The sequence below is a fragment of the Rhinolophus ferrumequinum genome, chromosome 19 (assembly GCF_004115265.2).
Source record: "Rhinolophus ferrumequinum isolate MPI-CBG mRhiFer1 chromosome 19, mRhiFer1_v1.p, whole genome shotgun sequence".
Lineage (NCBI taxonomy): Eukaryota > Metazoa > Chordata > Mammalia > Chiroptera > Rhinolophidae > Rhinolophus > Rhinolophus ferrumequinum.
Genome location: NC_046302.1, coordinates 39416081 through 39428663, shown reverse-complemented (window position 1 = coordinate 39428663; position 12583 = coordinate 39416081). Strand labels below are relative to the sequence as shown.

General features: G+C 48.3%; 1 protein-coding gene across 7 annotated transcripts in view; it reads left to right on the top strand.

Annotated features, from left to right (window-relative positions):
- The window catches only part of ZBTB7C (zinc finger and BTB domain containing 7C), a 328531-nt gene that overhangs the window by 293876 nt on the left and 22072 nt on the right, over positions 1-12583 (top strand). The window contains exon 4 of one of the 7 annotated variants that reach the window (XM_033087864.1): positions 9468-9578. The exons of 4 other annotated variants lie outside the window; for them this stretch is intronic. The gene's annotated coding sequence lies outside the window, so the exon portion shown is untranslated. Of the gene's footprint in view, positions 1-3367; positions 3407-4263; positions 4376-9467; positions 9579-12583 lie in introns of those variants that run through there. 2 more of the 7 variants (XM_033087868.1, XM_033087869.1) reach the window with 2 other exon arrangements.

The following is a 12583-nucleotide window of genomic DNA, read 5'->3' as shown; positions in this document are numbered from 1 at the left end:
TGCTTAAGACTGGATTGCAGAGATAGCTATCACTATTGTCACCATGCTTGTTAATGAACATTTAAGCCGCCACACACACGATGCCATGAAAGTTCTGGGTCGGTTGCCTAAAATAGTTTGCCGTGGCTTCTGCTGTGAAGGGTCTCTTACCTTCCAGTCCTGTAGGCCTCAGTTTTCTCAAAATGTACAAAATGAGGGCATTAAACTAGACAGTCTCATAGCCCCATAGAACTCTAAACACATCTCTGCCCCATGGACCGCTGTAGAAACCTGGGATATAGCTGGCCATGGCAATTGGCTGTTCCCTTGTTTATCTGAACCCTTATCATCCTCTCTCCGTCTTTCTCTCCTGCTCCACGTGGCTCCCTTTTCTCTCTGTCACAATTTCATCAATTTCCCTCTGCTCCTTTCTTTCCACTTCAATCGCATCTGTCTGCCCCACTTCTGCCCCTCCCTGCCCCGTATCCCTCTGGGAGCACCCAGGCAGAGGGCTGCCCCGTCACAGGTAAAGCAGGAAGGTGCCAGGATTGCACAATCCACAGTGACAACAGGGATTCTTTCTCCAGCATTGCCTGGGGCAGGGCAGTACCCAAGGGTGTGAGCTGGGGCCAAAAGCCGGGCGCGGCGTGTCTAGTGAAGCTGGCCCACGTGATCATGGAGGGCAGCAGAGGCGTGAGGTTTGTACGGGAAGGTGGAGATACTCTAGGGTGACCAACTGTCCCACTCTGCCTCGGGGCTGAGGGAATTCCCAGAATGTGGGACTTTCAATGCCTAAACCAGGAAAGTCCTGGGAAAACCAAGACGTGTTGGCCCCACCTCTTGGCTTTGGGTGATGGAAGGAGGCAGGGTAACCCTTGGGACGGGAATGGTGTGTTATAAGCCTCTTGGAGTGCTGGCTGGCAGAGTTGCCGACTTCTCCTCACTCACTGTTGCCTGGGCCTCCCCCCCACAGTGGAGAGCTGCGCAGCAGGAGGCAGAATGTGGGTGTCTGCCTTCACTGAGGTTCCCTGGAAGGAGCACCCTGGCCCTGGCTAAGAGCTCAGGCCGTGTTTGCTGCCATGAGTGGGTGGGCAGGTCTCTCTGGGCCTCCGCGTCCTCAACTGTGAAAGGGCCCGTCCAGTCCTGACATCCTAGGAGCCTTCTTCAGGGGTTGGCAGGCGGCATTCCTCGCTCTTTCCAGCATTATCCCAGTTCCCTGCCTTTGGATGCTCTCCAAGGGAGCTCCTTGAATGGAACAGACCACTGACTGCACATCCTGGGACGTGGGACTTGACCACGCTGGGTTCTGTCTCCTCATAGGAAAATGGGGGTAGAAGTAACCAGCTCACAGGGTTATCATGAGGACTAAATGGGTAACTACATGTAAAAGAGCCCGCCTGGCACATAGTAGGTGCTTAAGAAATGGTGCATGAAATTAAAACTGCTCCAGATGTGGTCTGACGCACTCAGGGTTCAGTGGTCCTGTGAGTGTGACAGGATATGATGTTTAGCATAGAAGTGATACCATGAACCAAACGGTATGACACACACTACCAGCTAACCCAGGTCGCTCTCCCTGGGCGAGGGGGAGAGGGAACTGCTCCCGTCTCCCTTCCCAGGGAACCAACCAAATGCTCCCCTCACCTCTCAACCTGTGAATACTCAGGAACAGAGTGGAGAGCTTCAGTGTGGTTGTGTTTGTTATATTCTGAGGTGACAGCAATTGTGAAGCATTATTGGGTGGAAGGTTTTCGGAGGAAATCCTTTGTATCTCGATTCATTAGTCGTTTACTCAGAAGAAATAAGACTCCCATTTTTCCCTCGGGCGATTTAACTCATGAGAAATTTCTGGTTTCGCATTTTGCTCTCCTTGGCGACATACTATAATATAAGCACAACGTGGAGGCGGGCCCTTTGCCGTTCTTTATCACTTACGCTCTCAGGTTATTTCCTCCTTGGGAGAGTCAAGGTGATACTGATCATTTCAAGGTAACCAGGCCAATGCGTGCTCCGTGAGTCACTCAACAAACACATGCCAAATGCCTGTTGGTGTGACACTCCATGTGCCATCCTGTGGAGGGTACAGAGGAGCAAACTGTGTTCACAGCCAAGGAACTTACATTTCGGTCCTGTGGGCCCCATCCTTTGGAAGATGAGTGTCCTTTTGCAAGCTGAAAACATTTCATGTTTTCAAGATGGCTGTACCCACCTTGTATGTTTTTACATGCATTCGCGTTGAATCCATCACCATCCCATCTGCACACATTGGGGAACGAGCCATACGTGTGTCTGTGCAAAATTATTTGATCAGCATCCAAATGGGGTTGGAGGGTTTTATGGGTCTGAAGACCCCTGCCCTTATCTTTGACTGTCTAAGGGGCTTGATGAGCACTCAGGACTATTGGAGAGAGACGGGGTCTCAGGATGGAGAAGGTGAGGGCACCTGTGACAAACGAAGGAGGAGACCAAGAGCTCCAAGGTGGGAATGCACCAGGCAGCTGGCCCCTCAATGGTAGACCACAGTGAACATTGGGCAGAAGGAATGACACTTTCCCTGAGGGATATATAAGCAATCCAACTTTTATCTAATCCTACTCTTATGTTTCAGGAAGCCTTTCTCTCTACCCTTCTCTCTATTGAGCTTTGCATCTGAGTACACATTGTTTCTTTTACAATTTAGTCACTGAAGCTTTGTAAATTGCCTGTAGCCCTTGCCAAAGTATCCTGCCTCCCTCACTGCAGGGTAAATTCCTTGGCTGTGGAGAGCAGGCCAGGGTCCTGTCCGTCTCTGTTTCTGTTCAATATTCCCCGGTCCCAGCACTCCATGGTGCTGGGTCACTGCCTTTTGCACCTGGGGTTAGGTCGGGTTGCATTTCCCTTCATTCCTGGCAGCCCCTCTCATTCCACAAGTTTTAGGGATCCCTGATACTCCAATGCTCATCCTGCATCACTCACTACCCCTACCCTGACCCCACCCCCAGTACCTCCCATCCTGGAGTTACTTCTCTCTCCTCTTCCCCATGTCAATCACAATATTACTCATGTTCCAGTTACGTCTCCATGTGGTAAAGGCCAGGAGAGAGGGAAGGAAGGGAACATGAACGATAAGCATCTAATTCAGGAAGACTTCCTGGAGGAGATGATGCCTGAGCCGTCTTTACACATCCACAGGCATTACCCCAATAAAGGTGGGGCAGGGCAAAGAAGTTGGGCGGGAACCATGCTTCAGTAGGGCCGCAAGATGAGCAAGGTCAAAGTAGTGGGAGCTGGGTGTGCTGGTAACACCTCCAGTTGTTGGAGGCAGAGGAGCAAGTAGGCAGGGCCACGATTTGGAGCCCATTGTGTGTGTGCTCTGGGAGCAGGTGGTGAGAAGGGACTCCCTCCTGAACGAGTGGCAGCAGGAATGGAGAGGACTGGAGAGACATAGGTGAGAAAGATGGCACAGAAACAGTGCATTGATGTCGGGAGCAAGGGAGTAAGAGAAAAGGAGAGTCATGGTCTCAGCCAAGGTTTTGGACCTGGATGGCTAACTTGGAAACAAAGACACAGTGGAAGGAAGCCAAGGGTGGACCTCTGCCGTCCCTCTTCATTCTGCTCCATGCTTTTCCTTTCTTCCAGGGAGCTGTAGCCTGTTTGTTTGTTCCTTGCCTTCCTCTGCTTCCCCCACTGGCACAAACTCCCCAGAAAAGCTAAAAATTCATCTCATCCGACCCAAATCAGAGGGTGGATGCGCTGGGGCTTTATTACACACTGGTTAAAATGGGTCTTGTGGGAGGGGATGGGCTACATTCTAATTGTATCTTTGGTCACCTCCGCCCACCGGCCAAAAAAAAAATGGTGGGGCTGCCTCTGTCGAGACACCATTTTACAAAAGGGCTCTCCTCCTCCCTTCTGCTTTTTTCTGATTAGTCTTGAAAAATCAACCTTCAGGTCTGGGAAAGAGATGGGAGGAGGGAAGGAGTGGAGAAAGGGTCTGTTCTCTCACCCAGCTGCCTTTAGGGAAAATGGCCTGGGCAGTTTGGAGACGTGTCTCTGGGGACAAGGAGGGCAAGCTCCTGAGAGACTGGGGCAGGGCTGTTTGAAAAGCAGCAGGAGCAGCTCCATTGACAGGATTTTTTATTATGATTCTAAACTTTAAATGGTTCTTTGGGCTTAAGCATTGAGCACCACAAATACTGAAAGAGGGGGCTGTCACTCTGGCTTTGAAAGAAATATTTTTGGAAAGGGTGTGGAGCAAGCAAATAAATCATAAGTAGCATTCAGTGTAATAAGTAGGAAGCAACGGCCCTTTCCAGGCCCTCCTCTTCCTCCCTCCTTCTCTCCCTGGAAGGGGGTGAGAAGCCTGACTCACTGTGGAACAGCTGGAACACTCACCTGTGAATGCTCTGATGTGAAGGTGAGTTGTAGGTCTTGGGTGGTAGGTTTGCAGACTGTGTGTGCGCTGTTTGATACTAGTCAAGCAGGAAGCATTTGTGCATTTGTGTAGTGTGGCCTTTTGTGGACTGTGGCATTTGTGTGCTGTGGTGTTACTCACCTGCCTTCCGTTCACAGTGAGCTAGAAAAATCATGTGACTCTCTCCCTCTGTTCCCAGCACCCCCCACTAGGCAGATGGGGGATATAGGGGAATTAGAAACCACACATGTTTATTGTTTTGGGGTGAGACAAGATTATACACATGAAAAGCTAGGTGAGACAGTAAATGGGCAAGAGCCAAGGGGTAAGGTCCTAACTCCTGAAGGGGTTAAGAGCATTATTAGTTAGTTGTTGCTGTGTAACAAAAATGCCCCCAAACTTGAGCAGCTTCAAACAACAATAAACATTGATTAGCTTCATGATTTTCATAGTCAGGAGCTTAGGAGCAGCTTAGCTAGAGAGTTGACTCAGAGTTTCCCCATGAGGTTAATCATCTGAGGCTTGATTGGAGCGAAGGACCTGCTTCCAAGGTGTCTCACTCAGTAGCTGGCATGTTGGTGCCGGTTTCAGGAGGCCTCAGTTTCTCCTCCTTTGGACATCTTGATGGCTGCTTGAGTGTCTCCCAACATGGTCATTGGTTTCTCCCACAGCAAGAGTTCCAAGACAAGAGTGGCAATGTCTATTATCATCTAGCTTTGGAAGTGTCACACCATCACTTCCCCGTTTTCTGTGGTCACACAGACCAACGCTGAGACAAAGTAGGAGGAAGTGACACAGCTGTGAATACCAGGAAGTGAGCGTCATTGGGAGCCATGCTGGAGGCTGGTTACCAGTGAAAAGTTACCTTGGGTTAGAGGGGGAGGGTGTCAGGGAAGAAGTGAGGCTCAAACAGGGTCTGGAAGCCAGTGGGATGACAAGAGAAGTGGGAGTAGAGGTGTGTCAGATCAAAGGACCGGGCACAGAGGCTGAAACCAGCATGGTGTGTTCGGAGGCCATGTACAGGCCAGCTTTCAAGAGAGTCCAGGTCAGAGAGCACTAGGAAATAAGGTCAAGACCAGACTATGAAGGACCGAGACGGGAAAACTACAATGGGGTCCCCTAAAGGGAGTCATCAAAAGTTCTGGAGTGAAGAAATGACAGGGTCCAGGAGGGGAAACTCAGCCTCTTACTATCTGGGCACCTTGAGTGGGTCAGTTCAATCCTTTCAGAGCTCAGTAACCACATCTGTAAAAGGAACGTAAGAAATGAGTTAATACATGTGAAATACACATAGGTGTTTCTGTTTCTTCCTCTACTGGAGCATCCAGCTCTCGTGAATGGTCCGCCTTGCTAGCCACAGAAATATTGCTATACAGTGGAGGGCTGCTAGACAGAATATGGCCACCCCTAATGCCCTTCAGTTGTATCCTACAGGACTTGATGGCAGCCAGAGCCTGTTCTCATCCAGTTCTCACCTGATCCTCACGACCACCTATGAGATAGACAGCCCAGTGTCATTAACTCCATTTTACAGACAGAAAAACTGACATCAAATAGCGGATAGGCCCAGAACAAATCGGCGGTGATCAGACATCACCCAAAATCCCAAAGAAGATTTGGGAATGTGCAAGAAGAGAGAGAATCCAAATCATTCAATATTTTTAATAGTAATGGCTTTCAAATTCAAATATTACCAAAGAGAACATATAGGAAAATAAATCTACCTTCAACCGTTCACTGGCAACTTTCCACCCCCATCTCAGAAAGAACATGTAACCCATTTTTAGTGTATCTCTCCAAAGATAGCCCATGTAGCCACAAACAAATATATGCACGTGGTCATTTTTTTCTTTCCAAACGTGGTAACAAACCATGCACTATGCCGCATGCTTTGCAGTTCAGTCTTAGAGACAGTTCTCTATACACATATATCCATAGATAGATTCCCTCATTCTTTTTAATGGGTGCGTCGTATTTTCTGTGATGTATCTAGATAGCCCCCCACCAGTGAACACATTGTTTGCTTCCACTCTTTCCTTATAGAATCAATGTTGCAGGGATGATTTTTTTTTTTTAAAGATTTTATTGGGGAAGGGGAACAGGACTTTTATTGGGGAACAGTATGTACTTCCAGGACGTTTTTTTTCCAAGTCAAGTCGTTGTCCTTTCAATCTTAGTTGTCGAGGGTGCCGTTCAGCTTCAAGTAGTTGTCCTTTCAGTCTTAGTTGTGGAGGGCGCAGCTCAGCTCCAGGTCCAGTTACCATTGCTAGTTGCAGGGGGGTAGCCCACCATCCCTTGCGGGACTCGAGGAATTGAACTGGCAGCCTTGTGGTTGAGAGCCCACTGGCCCATGTGGGAATCGAACAAGCAGCCTTAGGAGTTAGGAGCATGGAGCTTCAACCGCCTGAGCCACTGGCCCAGCCTCTGATAATTTTTTTTTTTTTTTTTTAACAGAAGTTGAGTACATGTGATGAGAAAACTTTACGATAAATATCTGGAAGGGAAATTTCTGGATCATCAAAATTTTTTATTTTGCCCATCTGATAGGTGAAAATTAAAATGTATTTAATTTTCATCTCTTTTATGCTAAGTGATGTTGAGCATTTTTCACAAATTTAAAATCTATCTGTATTTTCTCCTTCTGTGATCCTGTTCATGTTTTTTGCCAATTTTTCTAGCAAGCTATAGGTCTTTTCCTGATTTAATATAAGCTCTCTCTATAAAGGAAATTAGCCCTGCATCATATGTTTTACCAGTATTTTTCCCAGCTATTTTTGTCTTGATTTTGTTAGGGAATTATTGATGTGCAGGAATTTTTAAGTCATTATTTAGTCAAACTTATCGATCTTTTATGGCTTCTGGATTTTCTGTCTCGTTTAGAAAAGCATTTCCCTTTGACATTATAAAACAATTCTCCAATATTTTCTTTTAATAACTTTTCTTTTAACTTTCACGTCTTTATCAGTCATTTATTTTGGTATAAGGAGTGAGGAAGGGATACAAGTTTTGTTTTGTTTTGTTTTGTTTTGTTTCCTACGTGATTGGCCAGTTGTCCCAATGTCATTTATTAATATTTTTAAAATCCATCTTAAAATAAAACTTGAAATCCCACCTTTACCATATGCTAAATGCTCCTATCTATGAACTTATGTGAGTCTATTTATGGACTGTCTATGACTTTCTGTTGACCTATCTCTCTGCTCATGATCCAGCACCAGATATTTTATTTTATGGCTTTATAATGTGCTTTCATATCTTGTAAGTCTAATCCTCCCACTCCCATTACTCATCTGTTTCAAAACTCTCTTGGCTGTTCTTAAATGCTTATTATTTTTCTATATGAACTTTATAGTCAACTTATCTACTTTCAATAGAAATTCTGGCTGATAGTTTTATTGGGACCATATTGTATTGATTTAGAGAAAACTGGCCTGTTTACAACATCATGGCTCCCTGTCCAAGGGCAGGGCATACTTTCCATGTAAGTCTTCGGTCATGTTTGCAAACTTTCTTTGTATGGATTGTATGCATTTCTTGTGAGCGTATCCCTAGGTGTTGTATCTATTTTCGTTGCCAAGTAAATGGGATCCTCTATCCTATTTTTAAAACTGTCTGTTGTTTGCATAGGAAAGTATCCAATCATATCCTCTGCAAATAATGACTGTTTTTGCCAACTCTTTTCTAACTTTGTATTTCTTATTTAACATTTTTGATCTTAAGACTTCAAAGGGGGACCAGAATTCCTAGGTTTGAGGAAATCACTGAGTGCATTCCAGCTCATCAGTGGATCAGTCAGGCTTCTTTGGGCTGGAAAGTGGGGTTGGGGGATTCTTGTGCCTTGAGAATATTTTCCTTCTCAGTGCAAATGGATGCTGAGTCATGGGAGGTGTGTGTGGGGGAAGGAACAGGGGGGTAGTTACTTTGTAAAGTGCTGACAGGTGAAGCATCCTCCCCAGAAGCTGTGAAAGAGTCTAGTCCTTGGTGCTGGGCTCCTGTGGCTGGGGGCAGATTGGCAAGGGAGAGAAAGGCTCCTGCCCCTGAGAGATGCACTAGGAAAACTGAACACACAGGGGAAGCTGGGTTCTCTGGTGATGCTTTCATGGGGGTGCTTGCTGTGCACCACCATGCAGTCTCTCCATCACAGTGTCCTAGCAGTGGAGTCCTGCCCGGACAGTTGTATAACCCAGACACCCACCTGTCACAGGCTCCCACATCCCTGATGATACGACCTAGCCTCCATGGATTCCTTCTTGGTTCCTATTTCCCTCTACTACAGTAGGTCCTCAAATAACATCGTTTCATTCACTGTTGTTTCGCTGTAACGCTGATGAGAGGCCGCAGGAATGTCACTCTTATTAATATCAATTAGCCTATGGTAAGCTTGGTTTCGTTATACGTCATTTCGCCATAGGTCATTTCATTGCAGTTTCAAGAACCTATTGACAACTTTAAGAGAGGACTTACTGCATGCATTGTGGGTTAGTCTTACCTGCTCAGTGAAGCCAGAAGCCCCTTCAAAGCAGGTCTGAGGTCTTGTTTAAAACCCCACCTAGCATGAAACCCCAGTCAAGCATACAGTGAGTGATCAATAACATTTGTTAATTGAGTTTCCACTCACATCCCAATTGCCCTGGAACCAAATAGCCATCAGCTTCTGCAATGGGCAAGGGGGAAATTACAGCAGAGGAGGGACTGAGCTCGAGTATAAATAGGAAGAGGAAATGCTTGGACTTTCTCAGTGCAATAAAAGTTATATTATAATATTATATGTAACTGTGCAATTAAGCCTGAAAATTGCACGCTTCCAGTTCATTCTTCCCAGCCAAATGCCAGGCGGTTCTCGTGGTGGATGGCATCTACTTAGAAGAGAAGAGAAAGTTTGGAGGCAAGTGTGAGGTTTCAGTTCCTTTGGAAAACACAGGCAGCGCTGGGATCCTTGAGGACATCGCTGGGCCGCTGATCTGAGCCTTGTCTCCAAATTGAAGTGCACAATGGCCGAGAGGCAGAAGTGTTTTTCGAGGGCCCAGGCATAAGTAGGACACCAGACGCCTGGACGAGGCCTTGGAGTGTGACTGTGCCCTCCTTCCTCCCACAGCTCCCTCCCCCACTGGAGCCCCTGGGCACCAACCCCACCCAGACGTCTGGGGCAGGGAGAAGGGCAAGGGCACGGCTGTGAGTAATGAAGAACAGCTTCGTGGGCCTAAAGGTACAACCTTCCAGCTGGTTTCCAGCCTTCCCTGCCTTCTCCAGGACAGCCTAGTGCTGACACTGTCCAAATGCAGCGCCAAGCAGATTTCTCTCCCATCCAGATCCTTCCCTGACTTCCTTTCCATGGCCTCACTTGCCTCTCTGAACTCACCAAGCCTCTCCCTTGGAAACCAGCATCCTGTTATTCATTGCTCCTACTATGCTAAGCTCAAGCTTCTGTGCCTTTTTTTCTCTCTTTTTTTTTTTGGACTTACCTACTTTTTTATTTGGTATGTCATTTAAGTCTCTTTTAATGCAAGGGGATCACTTCATAGGCTGTGCCTTACTTTCTACACACTATTCTCTTTTCTGGAATGTTCTCCTACCTCTGCCCCACACCGCTGGCTGCCTGGGAGCCGTAGAGCTCAGCTCCAGTGTCCCATTCTCAGTGGCATCTCCTCCCTGACCCAGCAGAGCCCCTGCTTCCTGGTCCCTGCTTCCAAGAGGTCCTGTCCACACCTCTGGGCTAACGCTTAGTAGGTCTCACCTTTACTTGTCTGTCTCCCACTCTTCTGTGAGTTCTGAAGGCCAGGAATCCCACCCCTTGCACCCCCATTTCTCCAGCCCTGAGCAAAATAGGTTTCCCTGAGGAAACCTGGAGACTGGCTGCTGGGGTTCAAGATCCAGCTCTATCTCAGTTTCCCCATTTGAAAACTGGGGTAACGGAGATGACAGTACCTACCTCATGGGGTTTTGGGGAGGATTAAATGAGAGCACCTACATAAAATATTTAGGACTGTGATGAGCCGAACTGAACTGGCACTCACCGCCTCTCCATTTGCAGTTTGATTCTGTTGCTGTCAGTCAGAGGAAGCTCAGGTTAACCCTCCGTCTCCATATCTTGTTCTCCGTTAATGGTCCCTGTCTCTCCCGCCCCACCTCCTGCCCCTCCCACACACACAGGGCCTGGGCGTTGTTGGTGATGAATTTGTGTACATTCTAGAGAAGCAGCTTCCAGACTCTTCTGTAGCCACTGCCAAGCTCCACAGCCGTCCTTGGCCACAGTGTGAGAGTCAGGAGCATAAATCAGGACCGGCCTCCTCACCTCCCTCAGGCCAGGGGAGGGAGCACATCAAGCCCTTTTTACCAACCTGTCGCCTCTCCATCACTCTGCCTGGTGTGGCCAAATGCTGCTCCCTCTCTGACTTTAGAACACTGTCCTCTGAAAGCTCAATGTGCCTTCACATTCATTTCCCTTCTGTAACCTGGCAGCATCCCTGCGCTACCTGGGGGAGGCCGGGGTAAGGGGATTAGGCTGAGTCAGGAAACTCACTGTCTGGTGCTGCAGCCCCAAGATAGCAGAAGTTGAGCTGATCATGACCTTGGCATCCAAGGATCCACCCTGGGACCAAAATATTGAACTGGATTAGCTGGCGAACATCACAGAACCACGGAGGGTGTGGGCAGCAAGGCAGCTTCACAGGCTCCCAATCTCACATTAAGGAAGAAACTGAAGCTCAGAGAGGGAACCTGGCTGGTCCAGGGTCACCTGTAACTCAGGCAAAGGGCAGAGGTGAACTGTAAATGCACACTGCACACCAGACCATTTCTCAGCCCTTACTCCTCATGCTCTTTCCCAAAACAGAACTCGGCCTTCTCTACTCCAGCTGCTGCCCTCTCGCTGGCCCCCACTTTCCCTCCTCCCACTGTGAAGTCCCCTGGCTTGGTGGCCATGGCGCCGCCCTGGGAGGCCCTGGGACAGTGGCCTGTGGGCAGAGCACACTCAGAGGCTGGCCAGCGGTTCAGCTGCTTTGGTGCCTTCTATAAGAGAATAAAATATCCCCAGGAAGGTCAAAATGCCACTTAACCCAGGTGTCCACACACAACCGTTGAACAACTAGCAAAACCGAAGCCATTCCCACTCCTTCACAAGAGCTGTGGTCTTTGTGTAGAAATGCTAAAAAGAACAGCACCCCCGTGGCTCCTGCGTGTCCCCCAGCTCCCCACCCCCAGTGAGTGTGTGACTGCAGGGAGGACGGCAGACCAGCCAGGACCCCTCCTGAAAAGGCAGCCAGAGGGAGCGGGATTCGGAAACTCAGTAGCACCCGGCCTAGTGCTGTTTATGGGAGACGAGTGATTTATTTTATTATATAAATTTTCAGTGGTTTAATAAGGTTTAATAAGCCTCCCAGGGAGTTTTCAGGCTCAGGAAATCGCCTGTAATAAACATGAGTAGTAAATCCTTTATTTTGAACATAAAGAGGTATGCAATTTTTCTTAAAAGGAAACAAGTCTCCCCCTTCCTCCCGCCTCACCCTCTAATAAATAAAGGATAAATAAATAATTAAAGAACAACAGCTTGAAGGAACCCTACTTTATTTGTCGGGCCAGCCCACCAGTGCACCAGCCATCGGCAGTGGGACCCTCGCCACGGGCGTGCCCTGCCAGCCCTCATTCCCTCCAGCTCCCTCCAGCTCTCTGGCAAGGGAGGGACCTCCTTGCCTGCCGAGGCCATGCAGCCCCTTAGAGAACCTCCTCTTTCTATCTTTCCTGCGAGGTTACAGGACAGGAGGAAAATCTGTGGCCTCAGGAGACATGTGAGTTGTCCCGCAGTCATTTAACCACACTGCGCTGTGACCATAACCTCACTTAACTTGTATTTCTTTATGTGTAAAATGGGTGTAATACTGGCCTCACGTGTCATCCAGGAGGTAAAAGTGCTTTGAAAAGAAAAAGGCTCTAAGCCACCCCTCGGGGCAGGGGCGGGGTGGCAGGTCGTCCCGCACCCCTACTTTGGGTTCCTGGCCAGTAGCTGCTGTGAAGAAGACGGGGTTTCTCTAGCGGGTGATGAAACAGCTCAGACTCACGCCCGCCCCCATCACCAAAGCCCAGATGTGGAGCTGCGCCTCACTCTTCCTCCTCCATCTGTCCGGCCACCTTTGGCAGTACCCCTCCAGTCTGTCCCCAGTGTGCGTTTCATCCGTGTAAGGGATGAGGGAGAGAGAAGCCCAGTCTGGCTTTTGT